Source organism: Gossypium hirsutum, chromosome A02 (genome assembly GCF_007990345.1).
Source record: "Gossypium hirsutum isolate 1008001.06 chromosome A02, Gossypium_hirsutum_v2.1, whole genome shotgun sequence".
NCBI lineage: Eukaryota > Viridiplantae > Streptophyta > Magnoliopsida > Malvales > Malvaceae > Gossypium > Gossypium hirsutum.
Genome location: NC_053425.1, coordinates 59240741 through 59259783, shown reverse-complemented (window position 1 = coordinate 59259783; position 19043 = coordinate 59240741). Strand labels below are relative to the sequence as shown.

The 19043-nt window shown below is 34.9% G+C and overlaps 1 non-coding gene across 1 annotated transcript; it reads left to right on the top strand.

The window, feature by feature from the left end:
• Positions 1-8367: 8367 nt before the first annotated feature.
• On the top strand, positions 8368-8474 carry LOC121216343 (small nucleolar RNA R71). The gene has a single exon (XR_005912512.1). It is a non-coding gene; the product is annotated as a small nucleolar RNA R71 (small nucleolar RNA).
• Positions 8475-19043: the final 10569 nt, after the last annotated feature.

Genomic DNA, 19043 nt, shown 5'->3' with positions numbered 1-19043 from the left:
AAAACTTTACCACAAATAGCTTTCATTATATTGGATAGTTCAATTATACAGGACGTTACATTTTTTGACATACAGCACCGTAAAGCAGTTTGGAGTAAATCTTGTGTCAAGATGTGGTAATCATGTGATTTTAATGAATATAATCTTTGATCTTTGAGACTCACACATCGAGATATATTTGACGCATACGCATCTGGGACCTTTATATCCTTCAACACCATGCAGAATACTTCTTTCTCTTCCTTTGACATTGAAAAAATAGAAGGCGACAACCGATATTTCCCATTTGGAAGTACTTGAGGATGAAGATCACGCCGAATTCTCATGTCAACTAAATCAAGTCGGCTCTTAAGATTGTCTTTTGATTTTTCATCGACATTCAAAATTGTCCCAATTATGTTCTCGCAGACATTCTTCTCAATATGCATGACATCAAGATTGTGGCGTAAAATGTTGTGCTCCCAATAAGGCAACTAAAAAAAATACTCCTTTTTTTCCACAAGTCCGCCTCATTAGGATCATCCTCTCCATCAGATTCATCCCTCGATCTTCTCTTTGTTTGTGTGTTAGGTGGTTGATTCATCTTCCCATAACTAAAATTAATATCTTTAAACATAAACAAGATTTCAGATCCAATTGTTTGCTCAGGAGCTCTTCTGTACTCTTCAATACTGTCAAATAGAGTCCTCTGATATCTAAATTTATGATTTCCATCTAACCATCGACGATGGCCTATGTAAGAGAACTTCTTCCCATTGTACAACCACTTCGAACAAGTTTGTGCAGCACAACAAGGACAAGCATAACGTCCTTTAGTACTCCAACTTGATAAATTAGCATAAGCCAGGAAATCATTAATTGTCCACAACAAAGCTACACGTAAATTAAAGTTCTCCTTTCTCAATACATCATATGTCTCAACACCCGACCATAATTGTTTTAACTCTTCAATAAGTGGCTGCAAATAGATGTCAATATCATTTCCGGGACCTTTCTCTCCAGGGATAATCATTGATAAAATAAATGAAGATTTCTTCATGCAAATCCATGGAGGCAAATTGTAAGGAACAAGCACTACAGGCCAACTACTGTACGAAGTACTCATGATTTTAAATGGATTAAAGTCATCAGCTGCTAGGCCAAGCCTCACATTCAGAGGATCGCTTGCAAAGCTTGGAAATTTACTGTCAAATGATTTCCAAGCTAAAAAATCCGCAGGATGTCTTAATAATCCATCATCGGTCCGTTGATCATTATGCCACCTCATAGATTCGGCTATCTTTGAGGACATGAAAAGCCTTTAAAGTCTTGGTATTAGGGGAAAATATCGCAAGACCTTGACTGGCTTCTTTCTCAACTGTGCCCCACCTTCATCCGTATTCACATCTTCTGTATTACTATTCATCCAACGAGACTTACCGCAAACATGACAAGACTGTTGGTTTTTCTGATCACCCCAGTACAATATGCAGTCATTTGGGCAACTATGAATTTTATCGTACCCAAGGCCCAAATCTTTTATTAGTCTCTTCAAATCTTGACAAGACTGGGGAATTTTTGCAAACGGAAACATCTCTCTCAGAAACTCTAGCAGCATTGTAAAAGAGTTTCTAGTCCACCCTCCCAAACATTTTAAGTGAAATAGATGAATGCAGAAGGACAATTTCGAATATTTTGATCCCTCGTAAAGTTCTTCATTCATTTTTTTAAGTAAATTGTAGAACATCGCTGCTTCTTCATTTGGCTCCTCATCAGGTGCACTTGTTCCCGTTTTGCAAAAAAAATTTCCACCAATATTACAATCATCGGATGCAATAAAGTCAGGTGGAAACGATTGCTCACCATGACTATGCATATTAAATGCATCCCGCAACATATCTTCCATGTCATCTTGTCTAACATACTGATGGTAATCAGTATCAGGGTAAGTCGGATTAATCGTTGAAGAAGTTCCACTAGATGTACACTCTCCATGGAAAATCCATTTTTTATACCCCCGAATAAAGCCATCAACAATTAGATGTTCATAGACAACTTCACGAAAATGCCAGTTGATGTTGCCACACTTCTTACACAGGCAAAGAATCATATTCTCTTGGCTTGCATTTTGAAATACAAAATTTAGAAAAGTTTGTACTCCATTTTGATAGGCATTGCTTATGCTTGACAATTTCATCCAACTCCTATCCATTTCTTAGTTCTTGAAATCTAAACTTGACAACATATTATAGTTACTTAAATGTTCTCAATTGATTTAAATCATGTCATTATACTAAATATCAAGCCTCTAATGGGTATAAACTAATTCAGGTAAGTTGCGGGATTTTCAAGTATAGATTTGTGTATTATGTAAGTTAAGTAAGTTTCGTAAGCTAGTTATGTAATTTATGATATCAAATATATTTAAGTATTATGTAAATTATGTAAGTTATGATATGATATATATTTATGTAAGATATATATTTATCTAAGTTATATAAGTTATGTAAGTTATATAAGTTATATAAGTTATATATTTATCTAAGTTATATAAGTTATATATAAGTTATGTAAGTTATGTAAGTTATATATTTATCTAAGTTATATAAGTTATATAAGTTATGTAAGTTATATAAGTTATATATTTATCTAAGTTATATAAGTTATATAATTTATGTAAGTTATATAAGTTATATATTTATCTAGGTTATATAAGTTATCTAAGTTATATAAGTTATGTAAGTTATGTAAGTTATATAAGTGATGTAAGTTATATAAGTTATATATTTATCTAAGTTATATAAGTTATATAAGTTATGTAAGTTATATAAGTTATATATTTATCTAAGTTATATAAGTTATGTAAGTTATGTAAGTTATATATTTATCTAAGTTATATAAGTTATGTAAGTTATATAAGTTATATATTTATCTAAGTTATATAAGTTATGTAAGTTATATAAGTTATATATTTATCTAGGTTATATAAGTTATCTAAGTTATGTAAGTTATGTAAGTTATATATTTATCAAAGTTATATAAGTTATGTAAGTTATATAAGTTATATATTTATCTAAGTTATATAAGCTATATAAGTTATATAAGTTATGTTAAATATTTATCAAATATATTTATGTAAGTTTATTATTTGACGATGTGGAAAATCACATGGATAATACATATCAAGCATCAAGTATCTACAGGTAAGTTGCAAATTAAATAATATTTAATTAAATAATATTTATAAAAATTATTTTAATTAAATAATATTAAAAAAAATTATTTTAATTAAATAATATACATGTCGTTCGTTTTTATTTGACAAATCACATGTGCAGTTAAAATAGTCCACAATTAATTTAATTTATGTTTTACAAGTCATCTTTTCTTAAGTACATGTTAAACCACTGTGTGAACATTCGTATTTAGCTTAAAAGGTATGATTTATTTAGAATAAAAAGTTTAACTTAAATGATAAAACAGACGATAATATTTGTGATAAAACGGACAATAATATTTGTGATAAAACGGACGAGAATATTTCAATAATAATTTAAATTGAAGTTAAAAACTATATAAAATATTTTATTAAATATTTGTATATTAGATGGGACATATTATATCAATAAATAAATTTATTAAAAATCGTGATAGAAATATAGAAATGTTAAATCACAAATTACAAAAATATGGTAGAAAAAATTCATATGGCAAGCATACATGTCGACAGGTATAATATTATTAAAAGGTTGCAAATTAAGCAAAAATGATCCCTTTTACAGTATTATTGTAAGTAAGAACATACGCATTGGAACCAGTAGCAAAGAGATCCCAAAGATAAGCAGAATAAGCAAATTAAAAAAATTAAAGACAGCATAACAAGTCTCTAAGGATAAACAGCATAAGCAAATTAAAAAAATAATCAAAGGATAGACTTGAGATAAGTTAAAAACATGATCCATTAATGATCCATTAAAAAATAATCTTACGATAAACAAGAATGGTAATTTAAAAAACAAAAAAAAAGAAAATAAAAGAGTAGCTAGCCTTCTGGTTATCTAGGCTTTGTATTTGAGTAGTATTTGTACTTTGTATTTGGTTTCTTAGATCTCGAGTGGTAAATGATAGAGCAGTTGAAAGCTTCGGCTCTTTTTGCTATTGCTGATCCGATCTTGCCCAATCCAACAATTCCAATTGATTACAATTATTACAAACATGATTAATTATTCAGCATATAGCTATCCAAATGAAGAAGAAGAAGTTGACCTGAAGATAATCTTTTAGTATAGCGACCAAATTGATTTAGACTTTCTCTACTGAAGTGCTGTCATCTACATCTATATCATTCTCCACACCTTTCTCACCTAGTTTGAAGTAGTTGGCAAATCTGTTATAAAAAAACAGGTTAAAAAAGTAAAAAGCAACTGTTACTTATAAACGCAAAAAGAAAAAAGCAAAAAGCAAATCTATAAACCTTTTTTTATTATTAATTTTAAAACTTGCATGTTTTGATGGTTAATTATTTGAGTTACTTTGACATTTGGCATTTAAATTTATTGTTTGGATAAGATGTGGAGTGTCACAAAATGATTCCTTCCCACACCCAGAGTTAACTTGTACTTAAAAACATGGATAATGAGAAAATAACAAGGTAAATCTCTCTACCTTGAAAAGGAAATAAATAAGGTAAATTGCTCAAAATTTAAAAAGAAGTAACATAGTAAAATTTATTAAACTAATAAAATATCTATTCTTTATAATGGTGAAGTAAGTCAAATATTTATAAACTCTTAAAAAATAATTAAAAATCTCCAAAATAAAGATAAAATTCTAAATTAAACTAAGATAAACATCTAAAGCTACTTATTTTATGCCATTATTAGCTACTTATTTTATGCCATTATTAGTTCTCGAAATCTTTATCTTAACATTAAACTGTGTGGAAACCATGTTATGAAAGGATAAAAGCATAAAAGCAAATCAGTTTTTTGATTCATCAAATAAACCCAAGTCATCCTAGTGCAACAACCAATGAAAGTAACAAATCATTGATTATCGGATAATTAGGTAGTTTGAATAGGATCTTAAACATCAGAATGAATAGTTAAAAAAAGACGACTACTTCTATTATTGCATAAAGGATTAGATTTTTTAATATGTCTAGCATAGTGATGAGCCTCACAAAATAATCTTTCATGTATAGAAAAAAGATGGATGCTGTAATTGTAGATGCCATTGTATAATTTCATGGTTGACATCCTTATTTCCTCCAAAACATGCGTGATATGGAATAGAACCACTACTCCCCTCCAACATATATAAGTCATCATACAATCTATTGCTATCAATCTTCCTCCTTGTTTAAAGGTTTTGAAAAACATAACGATTGGGAAAAAAATTTAGTTTTACAATTTAAGACTTCTATGAAGGCACTAACAAATAAAAGGTTAACAGGGAACATAGAAACGTGGAGTACATATGATCGATTAATATTCGCTGCACAGTTAACAAAACCTATTCCATACATAAGAGGAAAAAGAACCATAACCTACTGTCACTCTATCCTTTGTTTGACATAGGGATTAATTAAATAGACCTTTAGAGGATCCTGTCATGTGCCTATATCTTTCTTTCTCTTGTTTAGATCTCAATTTGGCAGCTTCTTCTTAATCTGGAACATCCCAAAACACTTGGAGCAGAATTAACCCAATAAATTGCATGGTTTAACGATTGGTTGATTTTCACTATAGGGAGCTCGGATTAGTTTCAGTGGCAAGTTAAAAATTACCAACACTGTATTTATTCAATTGGATTAGGTAGCAACGATTACCTTAAGCTTTCAACAAAACTAAACACATACCTATATGAAATAACATGAAGAACAAAAACGGAAACAAGATGCTAGATTTCAGTAAATATTAGGAAAAATAAAACAAGTTTAGAAAAAAAAAGAAAAGAAAAATCCAAATGATTTAACATGAAGTGGAAAACAAAGTACTCATCTGCCATGAACACTCTCAAAACAAGCACATATTACTGATAAATTTTAAACCAAGTACTGGAAGTCACTGATTGGTTGTGGTAGAGAAGAGCGAAAGTGACAGTCGCAGTAGAGGAGACGGTGATGCAGCAGGTCATCCACTCAGAGTCTTCAACGGCAGTCGGACTCTTCAACGGCAGAAGGATATTTCGATTGTAATTCAGGGAAATATTTAGGGATTAGGGGAAAAGTTAAGGATTTGGGGAAACTTGGGTGGGGGAAAACTAAGTTCTTTTAGGTTTAACATTATGGATATACTGGATGGGAAAAAATGACGACGTTTTCGTATAAAACTGAATCAATTTACGACGTTTCTAATAAAACGCCACTAAAAACAAAGAACAAAACGCAGACGTTTTGTAAACATTTAACTCATATTTGTGGCGTTTCCGGATAAAATGCCGGTAATGTATAGCTTATTGTGGCATTTTGAACCAAACGCCACTAATAACATTGCCAAAACGGCGTCTTCTACTGAAACCTTAATCCAAATTTGCGGCGTTTTATATAAAGCGCCACTAAAAACAAAGAATAAAATGGTGCCGCTTAGAAAACACATAACACAAATTTGCGACATTTTTGTCAAAGCGCCACCAATAACAAGGATAAACGGTGTCGTTTCTTGAACTCGTAATACATTTTTGTGGCGTTTGAACAAAGCGCCACTAAAAACAAAACATAGAACGGTGCCGTTTTGCTGCTAATGTATAACCTATTGCGGCGTTTTGGAAAAACACCACTAACAACAAGGATAATACGGCATCATTTTTTGGACTCGTAATACACATTTGTGGCGTTTTGAATGAAAATGCCACTAAAGCATAAAATTTTGCGGCGTCTTGGGGCAAACGCCACTAATTACGCAGTATTAAACGGTAGCGTTCTAATATATTTTTAATGTATATTAGAGCCGTTTTTAATAAAAACGCCACTATTGTTTAACTTAATTAAAATTTGATTCACGTTATACCCTAATCTAGATAGCCAAATTTTAATGCCCAAAGCTAACAACTAAAATGACAGAAGAATATGATTGTTAAGACACTTGTTATTCGATAACTCAAATAAAATGTTTTAAAAGAACTAAATTAGAATGCTAACCATAATTTAAGAGAGATAATTACGAATTCCAAAATAATATTTTTCATAAATCTAAAAGTAAACATGAAATATATGTTGAATTGAAAAGGAGATCAATTAACATTTTGATATATTAGTCATCCATTTGTGAAATACATCATTTTGCCATTTCACTTTTTTTCCTCTTTTATTGTTTGCGAAATTTATTTTTAGGGTTTATAAATTTAGGAATGATAATTTAGGGTATAAAGGTTTAAAGATTTAGTTTTTAGAGTTTGGAGTTTTAGGGTTTAAAAGGTTTATAAGTCATGGGTTATGATTTAGGGGTTAGGCTTTATATTTTAGGGTTTAAGGTAGTTTAAGGTTTTAGGATATTGCTTTAAAGTTTAGGGTTTAAAAGGTTTAGAGTTTAGATCATGGGTTATGATTTAGGGGTTAGGCAGTCATGGGTTATGATTTAGGGGTTAGGCTTCATATTTTAGGGTTTAAAGTAGTTTAAGGTTTTGGGATTAACCTTTAGGGGCAAAAATTCAATTGTAAGTGAAAATGCAATCTGATGATCATTTTCTTATTGGAACATTATAAGTCCCCATATTTTTTCCATTTATAATTTATTTTCCGGGTTTAGAGTTTTAATGTTTATGTACGGTTTAATTAGACCTTTATAAGGATTTAGTTTGTATGGTAGGGTTTAAATGAAAAAAATTTCATTTTAGGGGGGCCAAAATCCTTTCAACCCCGTAGTTATGTCCCTAATTTAATATGATTCACTTGAGATTGTAAAAACTCGAATTCAAGTTGAATTTGTAATTTAAGACGTAAAGTTTTAATATTTAAGTTGGATTCAATTTTATAAGATTCAAAATAAAAATCGATGCATTAAAAAGTAGTTGATTAAGTTTGATTTTGGGGAGGGGGAACTAATTTTGGAAAAATACTAAGGCATTTTGAGGATAACAAAATAGAGTAGTTAAAATAATAAATATTAGCGGCGCTTTTACAAAAACGCCACTATAGCTCAACCTTTTGTGGCGTTTGGAACAAAAGTGCCACTATATCTCAGTTTTTTGCGGCGTTTTGAATAAAACGCCACTATTTCTCAGTTTTTTACGGCGTTTTGGATGAAAACGCCACTATTACTCAGTTTTTAGTGGCGTTTTTTGTTTCAAACACCGCTAATGTATAATATTTGTGGCGTTTTTCATTCGAACGCCACTAAAAACGCCGCTAAAAGTCTATTTCCTTGTAGTGCCTGTAACCATAAAGGTAACCCATGGTAAGGGCACCTTCTCAATAGGTCCTTGTACCTCTCCCATTCATAATAAAGAGTTTTTAGATCCATCTACACAAAAAAAGAGATATAATTCCTCAATTTAGCCATTTTAGCCGGCAGAAAATATTTAAGTAAAAATTTTTCAGTCATTTTTCCCAAGTAGTGATTGAACCTCATGGTAACAAGTTCAACCACTATTTAGCCTTATTCCTTAATGAAAAGGGGAATAATTGAAGGTGAATGGCATCATCAAAAACTCCATTGATTTTAAATGTGTCGCAGAGTTCCAAAAAATTCGTTAAATTAGTGTTTGGATCCTCGTCCTGCAAACCATTAAACTGAACAAACTGTTGTATCATTTGAATCGTGTTAGGTTTCAGTTCAAAATTCTTTGCAGCAACAGAAGGTCTAACTATACTCGATTCAGTTCCTGTTAAGTAAGGTTTAGCATAATCATACATAGTACGAGGAGCAGGATTCTGATTTACTGGATTAGCAGCAAGCGCAGGAGGGAGTGGGGTTTTACTGATTTTTAGCCATCTCCTTGGTTGTGGTGTGAATATCGTCCTCTCGCTCTTCCTCTATGTATCTTAGGCTTCACCTTATTTCTCTTCAGTTTCTACGAGCTGTGCTTTCGATCTCACTATCAAAAAGTAGTGGTCCTGACGGGTTTCTTCTAGTCATAAACTATAAAAACTTGCCAGAAGTAGATAAAAAAAATTTAGTAATATAAACAAAATTTAAATAAAATTTAAACTGCAATAAAATAAATGGCTAATGTAATAAAAATTAAGCGTTCCTAATATCTTAGTCCCCGGCAACGGCGCCAAAAACTTGATGGTCACAAAACTAACTAATAATTCGACTTAAGGCAAGCGCACTTGTCGAACAATAGTATAGTTATGGTGAGACCAGAATATCGTATCCACGAGGACTAAAAGTACTAGTAGTTACTCTCTTTTTATTATCTAGTCTAAGAATTTAAGGGTGTTTTTAAACTAAACTAATTTTCTAATTTATCTAAGATCATGACAGAGGCGGCAGTTGGAAAATACTTTAGGAAGACCAATTGAGAAGACAATACCCAAGAAAGAATCCACCTAGACTCCCTTATTACCTTTGACTTAGACGATTTATTCACTTGACTTATTCCGTAGAAATCCCTAATTTATGTTAATATCTCTCTCAAGACTAAGAACAACTAACTCTAGGTTGATTAATTGAAATCTCTTTCTAATTAAAACCTCTATTGTCGCATTAACTCGATCTATGGATTCCCTTATTAGATTTGACTCTAATTCAACAAATTTATGTCGTTCTATCTCTAGATTGCATTCAACTTCGCTCAATTATGAATGATCTACTCTTAAATAGGGACTTTTGCTCCACTGAATAAGCACATCAAAAACGTGGATTAATATCCTGAAATATTAAAGAAAGAATTAAAACTCATAATTAAGAATAAGAACAAGTATTTATAATATAAATCAAAGCATAATAAGATTTGTCATAGGGTTCATCTCCCTTAGGTATTTAAGGAGTTTAGTTTGTAGTAATAATGGAAAACATCTCAAAGTTTAGAAAACAACAAAACATAAAGAAACCTAAGAACTTTTAGGAAATTAGATGGAAATATTCATTCTTGATGTAGATCCTGGCTCCAAGGTGATTCCGATGGCTAGTCGCGAGTATTTTCTGCCTGCAACTCTGTGTGTCCCCCTTAATCCTCCTCTAGGGTGTTTATATAGGCTTTAGAATGCTTTAAAACCCTTAAAAGTGCCCTTTTTTGAGTAGAATTAAACTTGGGCTCGACAGGGACATGGCCGTGTACCACGCCCGTGTGCAAATGCTTCAAACTGTGTGCAATTCTGACTTGGAACAATGTCGACACGGCCAATACACACGGGCATGTGGTCTGCCCGTGTGTCTCATGTGGGTGTTTGGATTACCCATGTGGATGTGCCTAGGCCGTGTGAAAAACTGTTTTAAGCCCAATTTGTCCGTTTTTGGCCTGTTTCTCACTCTTTTTGCTATCCTAGGCTCTCCTGAGTATAAAACATGAAATTAAATGATTAGGAGCATCAAATCCACTAAAACCAAGGAGAAATCATTCATAAATATACCAAGCATGGGGTAAAAATATGTATATATTACAGTTTATCACTAACTGTAGGGGGTCTACTATCAGATGACATTGCCCCTTCAGCAAGCGCAGGCGCATTACTTTCAACATCATCCGCCACTGCTCTATCGGGATCCATTTACTATATGGAAACACATTTCAAAATCATTAGGAGTTATCACACTATCATAATATATGTATGGCATGTATAGCTAGACTTATACACTTGCTATGTTAGTTTGATAATCAACTAAACCATAGCTCTGATACCACTAAATGTAATACCACTAAATGTAATACCCCTTTCCCCTGTCCGACACTGGGATAGGATACGAGGCATTACTGGACTTAAACACAAGCAAACATACAAAACTGGCAATAAAACTTCGTTCAAAATAAATTCATTCGTACATATGCAATTGTCCCTTACATAGGCATACGAGGCCCAAAACATACATCGGGAGTAGTTCGGGACTAATCTGAGAACTTCAGAAAAACTTAGAAAAATTTTCATGAAATAGGGTCACACGCCCATGTGGCTTGGGACACGCACGTGTCCTTAGCCTGTGTAACTCTCTGTTTATGACATCATCAACACAAATAGGGTCATGCAGCCAAGTCACATGCCTATGTGCTCAGGCTGTGTTGCAAATTAAATTCCAAAATCAGGTGTAGACTTCACACGACTTGGGCATACGCCCATGTCCTAAGGTCATGCCCTTCATACGGTAGAGACACACGCGCATGTCTCTACCCGTGTGTTTACTACTGGACATTCTGTTTTGCATTAATTAGGGTGCAGGAGACACACTACCAGAGTACATGCCCATAGGGCAGACCGTGTGTCATACATGGCCTAGACACACGTCCGTGTGTCTACCCATGTGGACAACTTTGAAGCTATTTTCCAAGCCTTTTGTCACCTTTAATGTTACATGCACACTTACACATCTCAATGAAATCCTACATGGCATAAATAAGTACTTAGACCTTCATAAACTAAGTTCATGCATATCAACTTCTTATCAATTAGTAGTTGTTAAGATTCCATATTTTATTTAAACTAGGCTTACCAAATCACATGCAACATACAACATCAATTTACTTCCATTTTAAGCATTTATGCCTTAGATGTTATTATGCCATTTACTCACAATCCATCGTCAAACATCAATGATCGTATCAACAATTCATCCATGCCAAAATGAATTTAACTACATCACGAATGACCTTAGCATAAACATGCATATATGAATAGGATTACATCCCCATAATTAATATGAGCCATATCTCATGGCCATATCCAAAATGAATCATCAAGTCATTATAAGTCAACACATTTGGCTAACCCAATATGACATATAACAAAAAGACCAAGTCCCTATGCTCAAAATATTGAGACTAACTATACCCAAATGTGTAATTGATAGTGTGATCAAGTCTCCGACGTCCTTCGATCCCCAAGCTAGCTTGGCGATACATTGACATGAAATAGTTTACATATATGTCCTCATAGATTTACAGGCATAACTTTATTTTATAGGCATAACTTTATTTTATAGGCATAACTTACACATTTTCAATCTTACCGAAAGATCATCACATACTGAGTTCATTCACAAGGGTTTTTTGTACATACCTGTACCAACTCGTAATACATTCTGTAACACCCCAAACCCGGCCCAGACGTTACGGCCGAATTTAGTATGTCACATGGAGATGTTTCAAAAAAACGTGTGTTTATCTAAATTCTTTCTTTAGAGTTTAGCAAAAATCTGTTCTTGTTTTAAGTTAAAGTGAATGGAAGCTGTGCACCAGGTAGGAAGCCAGAAAAGAGGAGGTGAGTCTTATAGGACCGCTTAAGTACCAAGCTCTTCCCGGATCCAATCCTAGACATGCACACATCCATTGCCACACTTTAAGCAGGTTACGTGTCTACGAACATTAAAACAAGTTTAAGTCTGCTTAAAATATTTATTTTCTTGGAAAAACATTTACTTTGCGAAAACTTTGCGCGTCATCATGATCTTTTAAAAACAAGTAGTTTTTATAAAACGAACCCTAATGCTAACCAGTTTAATAATCCCCAAAATAAAATTAATTAAAAAGAGCGGCCTTATTACAACTTTAAGCATAATAAAAATAATCCAAATTAAATGCTAAACTTATTAAATCCGGTAATCAATCTTCATGGCAACTCTGAATCCCGCCCAGCTCCAAGTCCACCAACTAGGGCTCACCTGCAAGGATGGAAAAGGAAGGGGTGAGTTTGGGAAACTCAGTGCATACAGAAACCCATCCAAAGCCCAAATCAGCTCGAGCCCATTGGGCCTAAGCCCTATTCAGATAACAGTACACAGTGGACCGAAGCCCTTTTTTTTACATAATAGTGTGGCCCATAGGCCCAGTTCAGTAACATAGGTAACAATAATAGTAATGCATGCAAACCCATCTGGGGAGACGACTCAACCCACCAACCGCTACACTGCACCCGTACCAGCCCTACACTCCATGTGGGGAATATCTCAACCCACCCAGCCCTACACTCCACAGTTGCAGCAACGCTGCTCAAATATCAATAAGTTGAGGCAAAGCCTCCAGTACGTGGATGAACCACTTTCAATACTTCCTCCATCAATACCCCAATCCCATGCAACAGATATTAATAAAAGCATATCATGTAAAATACAGTATTAATCAATCATGCAGTTTAGCCAATTTAAACCCTAGGGGTATATCGGTAATTTTGCTCTTTAGAGGTAATTTTCGTAACTTAGCAACTACACAAGCTACTTCAGTAATTTTCAACAGTTTTATGCAGTTTGGTTCTACCATCTAACTAACAGGCTAATTTGCCCATCTCTTACCCATATTGGTCCGTAAGCCCATTGGGCCCAGTTTTGGCCCATCAAGGCCCTCTTTTTTCGAAGTACGTTAAGACATCACACAAACTTACTTACCACCTTGCGGTGCTAGATCTAACAATTACTCTACGTCTTGAGAGCATTCGCATACTCGCAAGCCCAGGAAATGCCGAAATTTCGGCATTTCGGCTTTTGCCGAATTGAACTAAGAAAGGGTGTTTGGTACACACCTGATTCGCGACGACTGCTACTGAGATCTCTTCCGATGTCCTACAATTGATTAGCACAGTTCTTATTTACAAACCATAATCACTAAACCCACAACCTACTTATCCATGATCGAACCATGTCCCTAAAAGCCTTTGAAACCTTACCTTTTTGCCAAAATCGATAGCTAGCTCCGAATCCGATTGCTCCAACAACCCACGCCTTCAATCCAACACTTAAGAAGACACTAACCATTGACAGAAAACGTCAGTTAAAAACCCTTAGAGCCACATGCCCCAAATCGACAGCCTCCCTAGATTTTAGGGACTTCAGCTTTTCCTAACTTTGTAAAATAGGACCAGATCCGAGATGATGAACACTTACCCCTTACTCCTTTTTGATCTCCACGCAATCTGGTGCAGATTTATCTTTCAAACGATGGTAGAACTCGACTCCCGGAGTTTTGAAGTTTCGGCTATAAGCCCCCAAATCTATGGTTTTTCGGCTTTTGGGTGATGAAGGAGATGACAATGTGGGGCTATAACCTTGATGTAGAATTGCCGACAGGAATCTAGGGTTTAGAAAAGATGATTGTCATTTATTAGGCACAAAAAATATCGAAGGATTTGGCTTGGAAGAAATCGGCACAACTAATGTATTTTTTGAGGTTTCGGCACAAGTGTTGATGAACAGCAGGTTTGATGAACGATTTTGAAGAAGAAAAATGAAGAAAGAAGAATAGAGAGAATGGTGGTTTCGGTTAGAGAGGAAAAGAGAGAAAAGAACAACCCTAAGGTGTTTCAGCAAAAGAAAACGGCACCACTCAACACCCTAAGTGCCGAAATCCCCTTTCTAATTCCCCTAATTCGGCCAACTCTTAGCCTCTCTCCAAATCCCTTAAATCTCTCCCCTTATCACTCCTTAATCCAAGCGTTTAGACTGATTCAAACTCTTTTCTAGCAGAATCCACCTGAACTCCAACACTTACCCCTCCAACACTTAAAAATAAATGCATCTATTTGTCAACACAGGGAATCGATCCCATGCTTTCTGTAACACCCCGTACCCGAGACCGTTGCCGGAGTCAAACACGAGGTGCTAACAGGCTTAATTCATTTATTTTCACAGACCATTTTAAAAATTTCCAGACAAGCTGGCTAACTGCGTCACTGTCACATTAAAAATCATATCTTGAGTTTCAAAACTCGAAAACCAGTTTCGTAAATTTTACCTGAAAATAGACTCATATGTCCATCTAAAAATTTTTTTTCTAGAATTTTTGGTCGATCCAATTAGTACAGTTTATTAGTTAAAGTCTCCCCTATTTCAGGGTTCGACTACTCTGACCTTCATGCATTACGACTTAGATATCTCCTCGTACAGGGCTTCAATACTTATGCCGTTTGTTTCTAAAGAAGCTAGACTCGAAAAGGAATCTGTACATATAGGCCATGACTTCTAATTATCTCTGGTTAATTTATAGTGAATTTCCAAAGTCGGAACAGGGGATCCAGAAATTGCTCTACCCTGTTTCACGAAAACTTAAGCATCTCATAAAATACGGCTCATATGATCGTTTCGTTACATTCATAGGAAAATAGATTCATCAAGGTTTGATTACATAATTTATTCACTATTTAATTCCATTCCTACTATTTTTAGTGATTTTTCAAATCCACACCACTGCTGCTGTCAGCATCTGTTTTTAAGGTAAACTTTACCTATTTCATGGTTTTCCATGAATCAACTAGAATTTGTCATACAAAGCACCAAAATGATCATGATTAACCATTCCAATGGCTAATCGTTACCAAACATTTCCATACCTCTCAATGAACAACATACAAAACGATTATAATGCTATGCTCAAAGTTTATATAAGCCATTTTCGCATGGCTATCCAAATTTATACAAAACCAAAGGGTACATGACCAACAACAACAAGGGTAGTCCTATACATGCCATTTTCAGAGTTCAACCAAAAGTGTGCCAAAAGGGCTTTGATAGTGTGGACGACTTCGACTTCGACAATCCCGAGTCCGATAGCTGACGAACCAAAATCTATAAAACAGAGATTCAAAGAACGGAGTAAGCATTTAATGCTTAGTAAGTTTTGAGCAATGAAATTAGGCACAACTGAAGTATAGCATTCATATAACTAAACGGATAATTTCGTATACACATATTCTCAAAAATCAGTCCTACTTCACATTTCCAACCCTCATATTCACACATAAGGGATCAACTTAACCAAAGGCCGGAAGCTCATTAATTGACTGAGCGAATAATATTTAAAAGGAATCAACTACTCCAATGCATATACGAAACGTACCTCATCGTTGGGATTTTACGAGCGTATTAATTGAAATTATTACAGCAAGATCGCTCATTCCCAAACCAAGTACCTTCGGAATTTAGCCGGATATAGCGACTTGCTCAAATGCCTTCGGGACTTAGCCCGGTTATAGTAACTCGCACAAATGCCTTCGGGACTTAGCCCGGATATAGTAACTTGCACAAATGCCTTGGGGACTTAGCCCGGTTATAGTAACTAGCACAAATGCCTTCGGGACTTAGCCCGGATATAGTAACTCGCACAAATGCCTTCGGGACTTAGCCCGTTATCATCCGAATATCCATGCACATATCAATAAATCATGACACATCTATATTTCATTTTCATAACTAGAATTCAAACACAAGTCACTTATCAAGCATTATCATTTTCGGCTCAATAGTTACATACAAAGAGCATGATTTTGATTTACTTAAAACATGATTTAATCGAATCATAATCTAAGATCCGTTACTCAAAAACTTACCTCGGATGTTGTCTAACGATTTCGGCGGCTATTCGATCACTTTTTCCTTTCCCTTATCCAACTTTGGTCCTCTAAGCTCTTGAGCTAATTCAAACAAATTTAACTTATTAAAGTCTCATTATGCTAGCTTATGGTCGAATATGACAAGGAGTTTGATAGGTCATATGGCCACCTTTAGCTCAAATACAAAATGGTCATACGCATTTTTAATCACATTGAGCAATTTAATACAATTAATCTAACATTTCCTCATGTGCACCTTTATGACCGAATACACACATCATTAACCTAATATCAATTAACTAAGCACTTTAACAAATTCTCCTTGAGCCGATTATCTAAGTCAAGATAGATTCATCATTATGCTCGCCTATAACCGAATACATGCAACACCAATCTATCTCATGTTGCCGAATATGCATGTCTATGTTGAGGCCAATTATATGCTTAATACTTCCTACAAATATGGTTACTTGTATTGACTACATACCATTTTGTTTCAAGTTCAAAACTCGGCTAATACACATATATACACTAGTAATCAAATACTAACATTTGCACTTCACCTTACTACCATTTTTCATCCAAATAACATGAACAACAACCATATTTCTCTTCTACTTCCTACCATGGCCGAATGCATCAAGACACCATACCATTTCAATTTTGGTCATGGGTTAAACAAAGAACTTAATGTCTAACTCAAAAATGCTAAAAAGAAAATCCAAGAGTCATCAATCCACCATCACATGTATCATTACAAAGCTTCACATTTAGCATGCAAATGACATCAACACAAATCCACCTTAGCCGAAACTTAACTCATCTTCATGCCTCATCACCACAACATCAAACACCAACCAATAAGACAACACCCATGGCCGAATATCATCTCCATCACATAGCAAAGATTTAAACCATGGGCTAGGTAGAACTCAAGCTAACAACTAAAAACATGCATGAATCTCATGGAACAACATCAAACATACCTCCTCCTAAACACCAACCAACCGAACATGAAGCAAGAAAATCCTCTTCTTCTTCCTTCCTCAAGTCACGGCAATGGAGGAGTAGCCTAGCTCATTTTTTTTTCTTTTTCTCTTTCTCCTCCTACTAACCACTATTATTTTATTACCCATGCTCCTTATTTTATCATTCCTCCCATAAAACACTAACATAACATGTTTATGACATGTTTTACCCATCACATTTTGTCCACCCTCATTGTCATGTCCGGCCACTACCAATTAAGTGGGGAAATTGACATGCAAGTCCACCCTTTTTATTACATGCACTAATAGATCCTTATAGATTAACCTATCACATTTCAAAAGTGTCACACATAAGTCCTATTAACTAAATTCACATGCAATTAACTAAATCGAAGCTTAAAACTTTCACACATTCATATTCACATATTTTAGACAATAATTATCATATTCAAATAATTTGGTGACTCGGTTTAGCGGTCCCGAAACCGCTTTCTGACTAGGGTCACTTTAGGGCTGTCACACTTTCCCCAATGCTCCACACGCCACCTTTTTAGGAGCCTAGTGGCGTCACCCTTGCCACTTTACTAAGGCTCTTTTTGTGATGCAATTTTCCCATATCTCTATACAAGGGCCATCTAGCCAGAACCCCTAACTCCTAAGTCCAAAAATTCAAAAATTCAACCGGGTTTTGGCCAACACATGGGCCTTCTATAAGCCCATTTACCTACTCAAAATATTAATTCCACATCCAAATACAAAATTTTTAAAATCTTTACAAAATATTGAAAATCGCAAATAAATCCGAAAATCAGGATGTTACAACTCTACCCTCCTTAAAGAAATTTCGACCTCGAAATTTTACCTTATTAGAACAGTTGAGGGTACTGTTGACGCATAGCCTCCTCAGTCTCCCAAGTAGCTTCTTCTTTGCCATGGTTCCTCCAAAGTACTTTCACTAGTGGAACTGATTTCCTTCTCAACACCTTGACGTCACGATCAAGTATTTGCATAGGTTCCTCTTCGAAAGTTAAATCTGATTGTACCTCGATTTCTGCAATTGGTATGATATGAGTTGGGTCAGATCAATACCGCCTCAGCATGGATACATGAAAAACGTCGTGGATACGATGCAGTTCTGGTGGTAACTCTAGCTGATAAACCACTGGTCCAACCCGCTTAACAATTCGGTAAGGCCCAATAAACCGTGGGCTCAACTTACCCTTCTTACCAAATCTCAAAATTTTCTTCCAAGGGGAAACCTTCAAAAAACCCATATCCCCAACAGCGAACTCAATCTCTTTGCGCTTCAGATCCGGATATGACTTCTGTCTATCGGATGCCTCCTTTAACCGATCCCTTATCAGCCTAACCCTCCTTTCAGTGTCTGCCACCAATTTTGGTCCAAGCACTCGTCGTTCACCCAACTCTATCCAACACGTCGGCGTACGACATCTTCGCCCATAGAGCGCTTCATTTGGTGCCATCTGAATACTTGCTTGATAGCTGTTATTGTAAGCAAACCCCGCCAATGGCAAGTAGTCCTCCCAACTTCCACGAAAATCAATGATACAACCTCTCAACATATCTTCCAGAACCTGAATAACCCTTTCTGACTGTCCATCTGTCTGTGGGTGAAAAGCGGTGCTAAAATCCAATCGTGTACC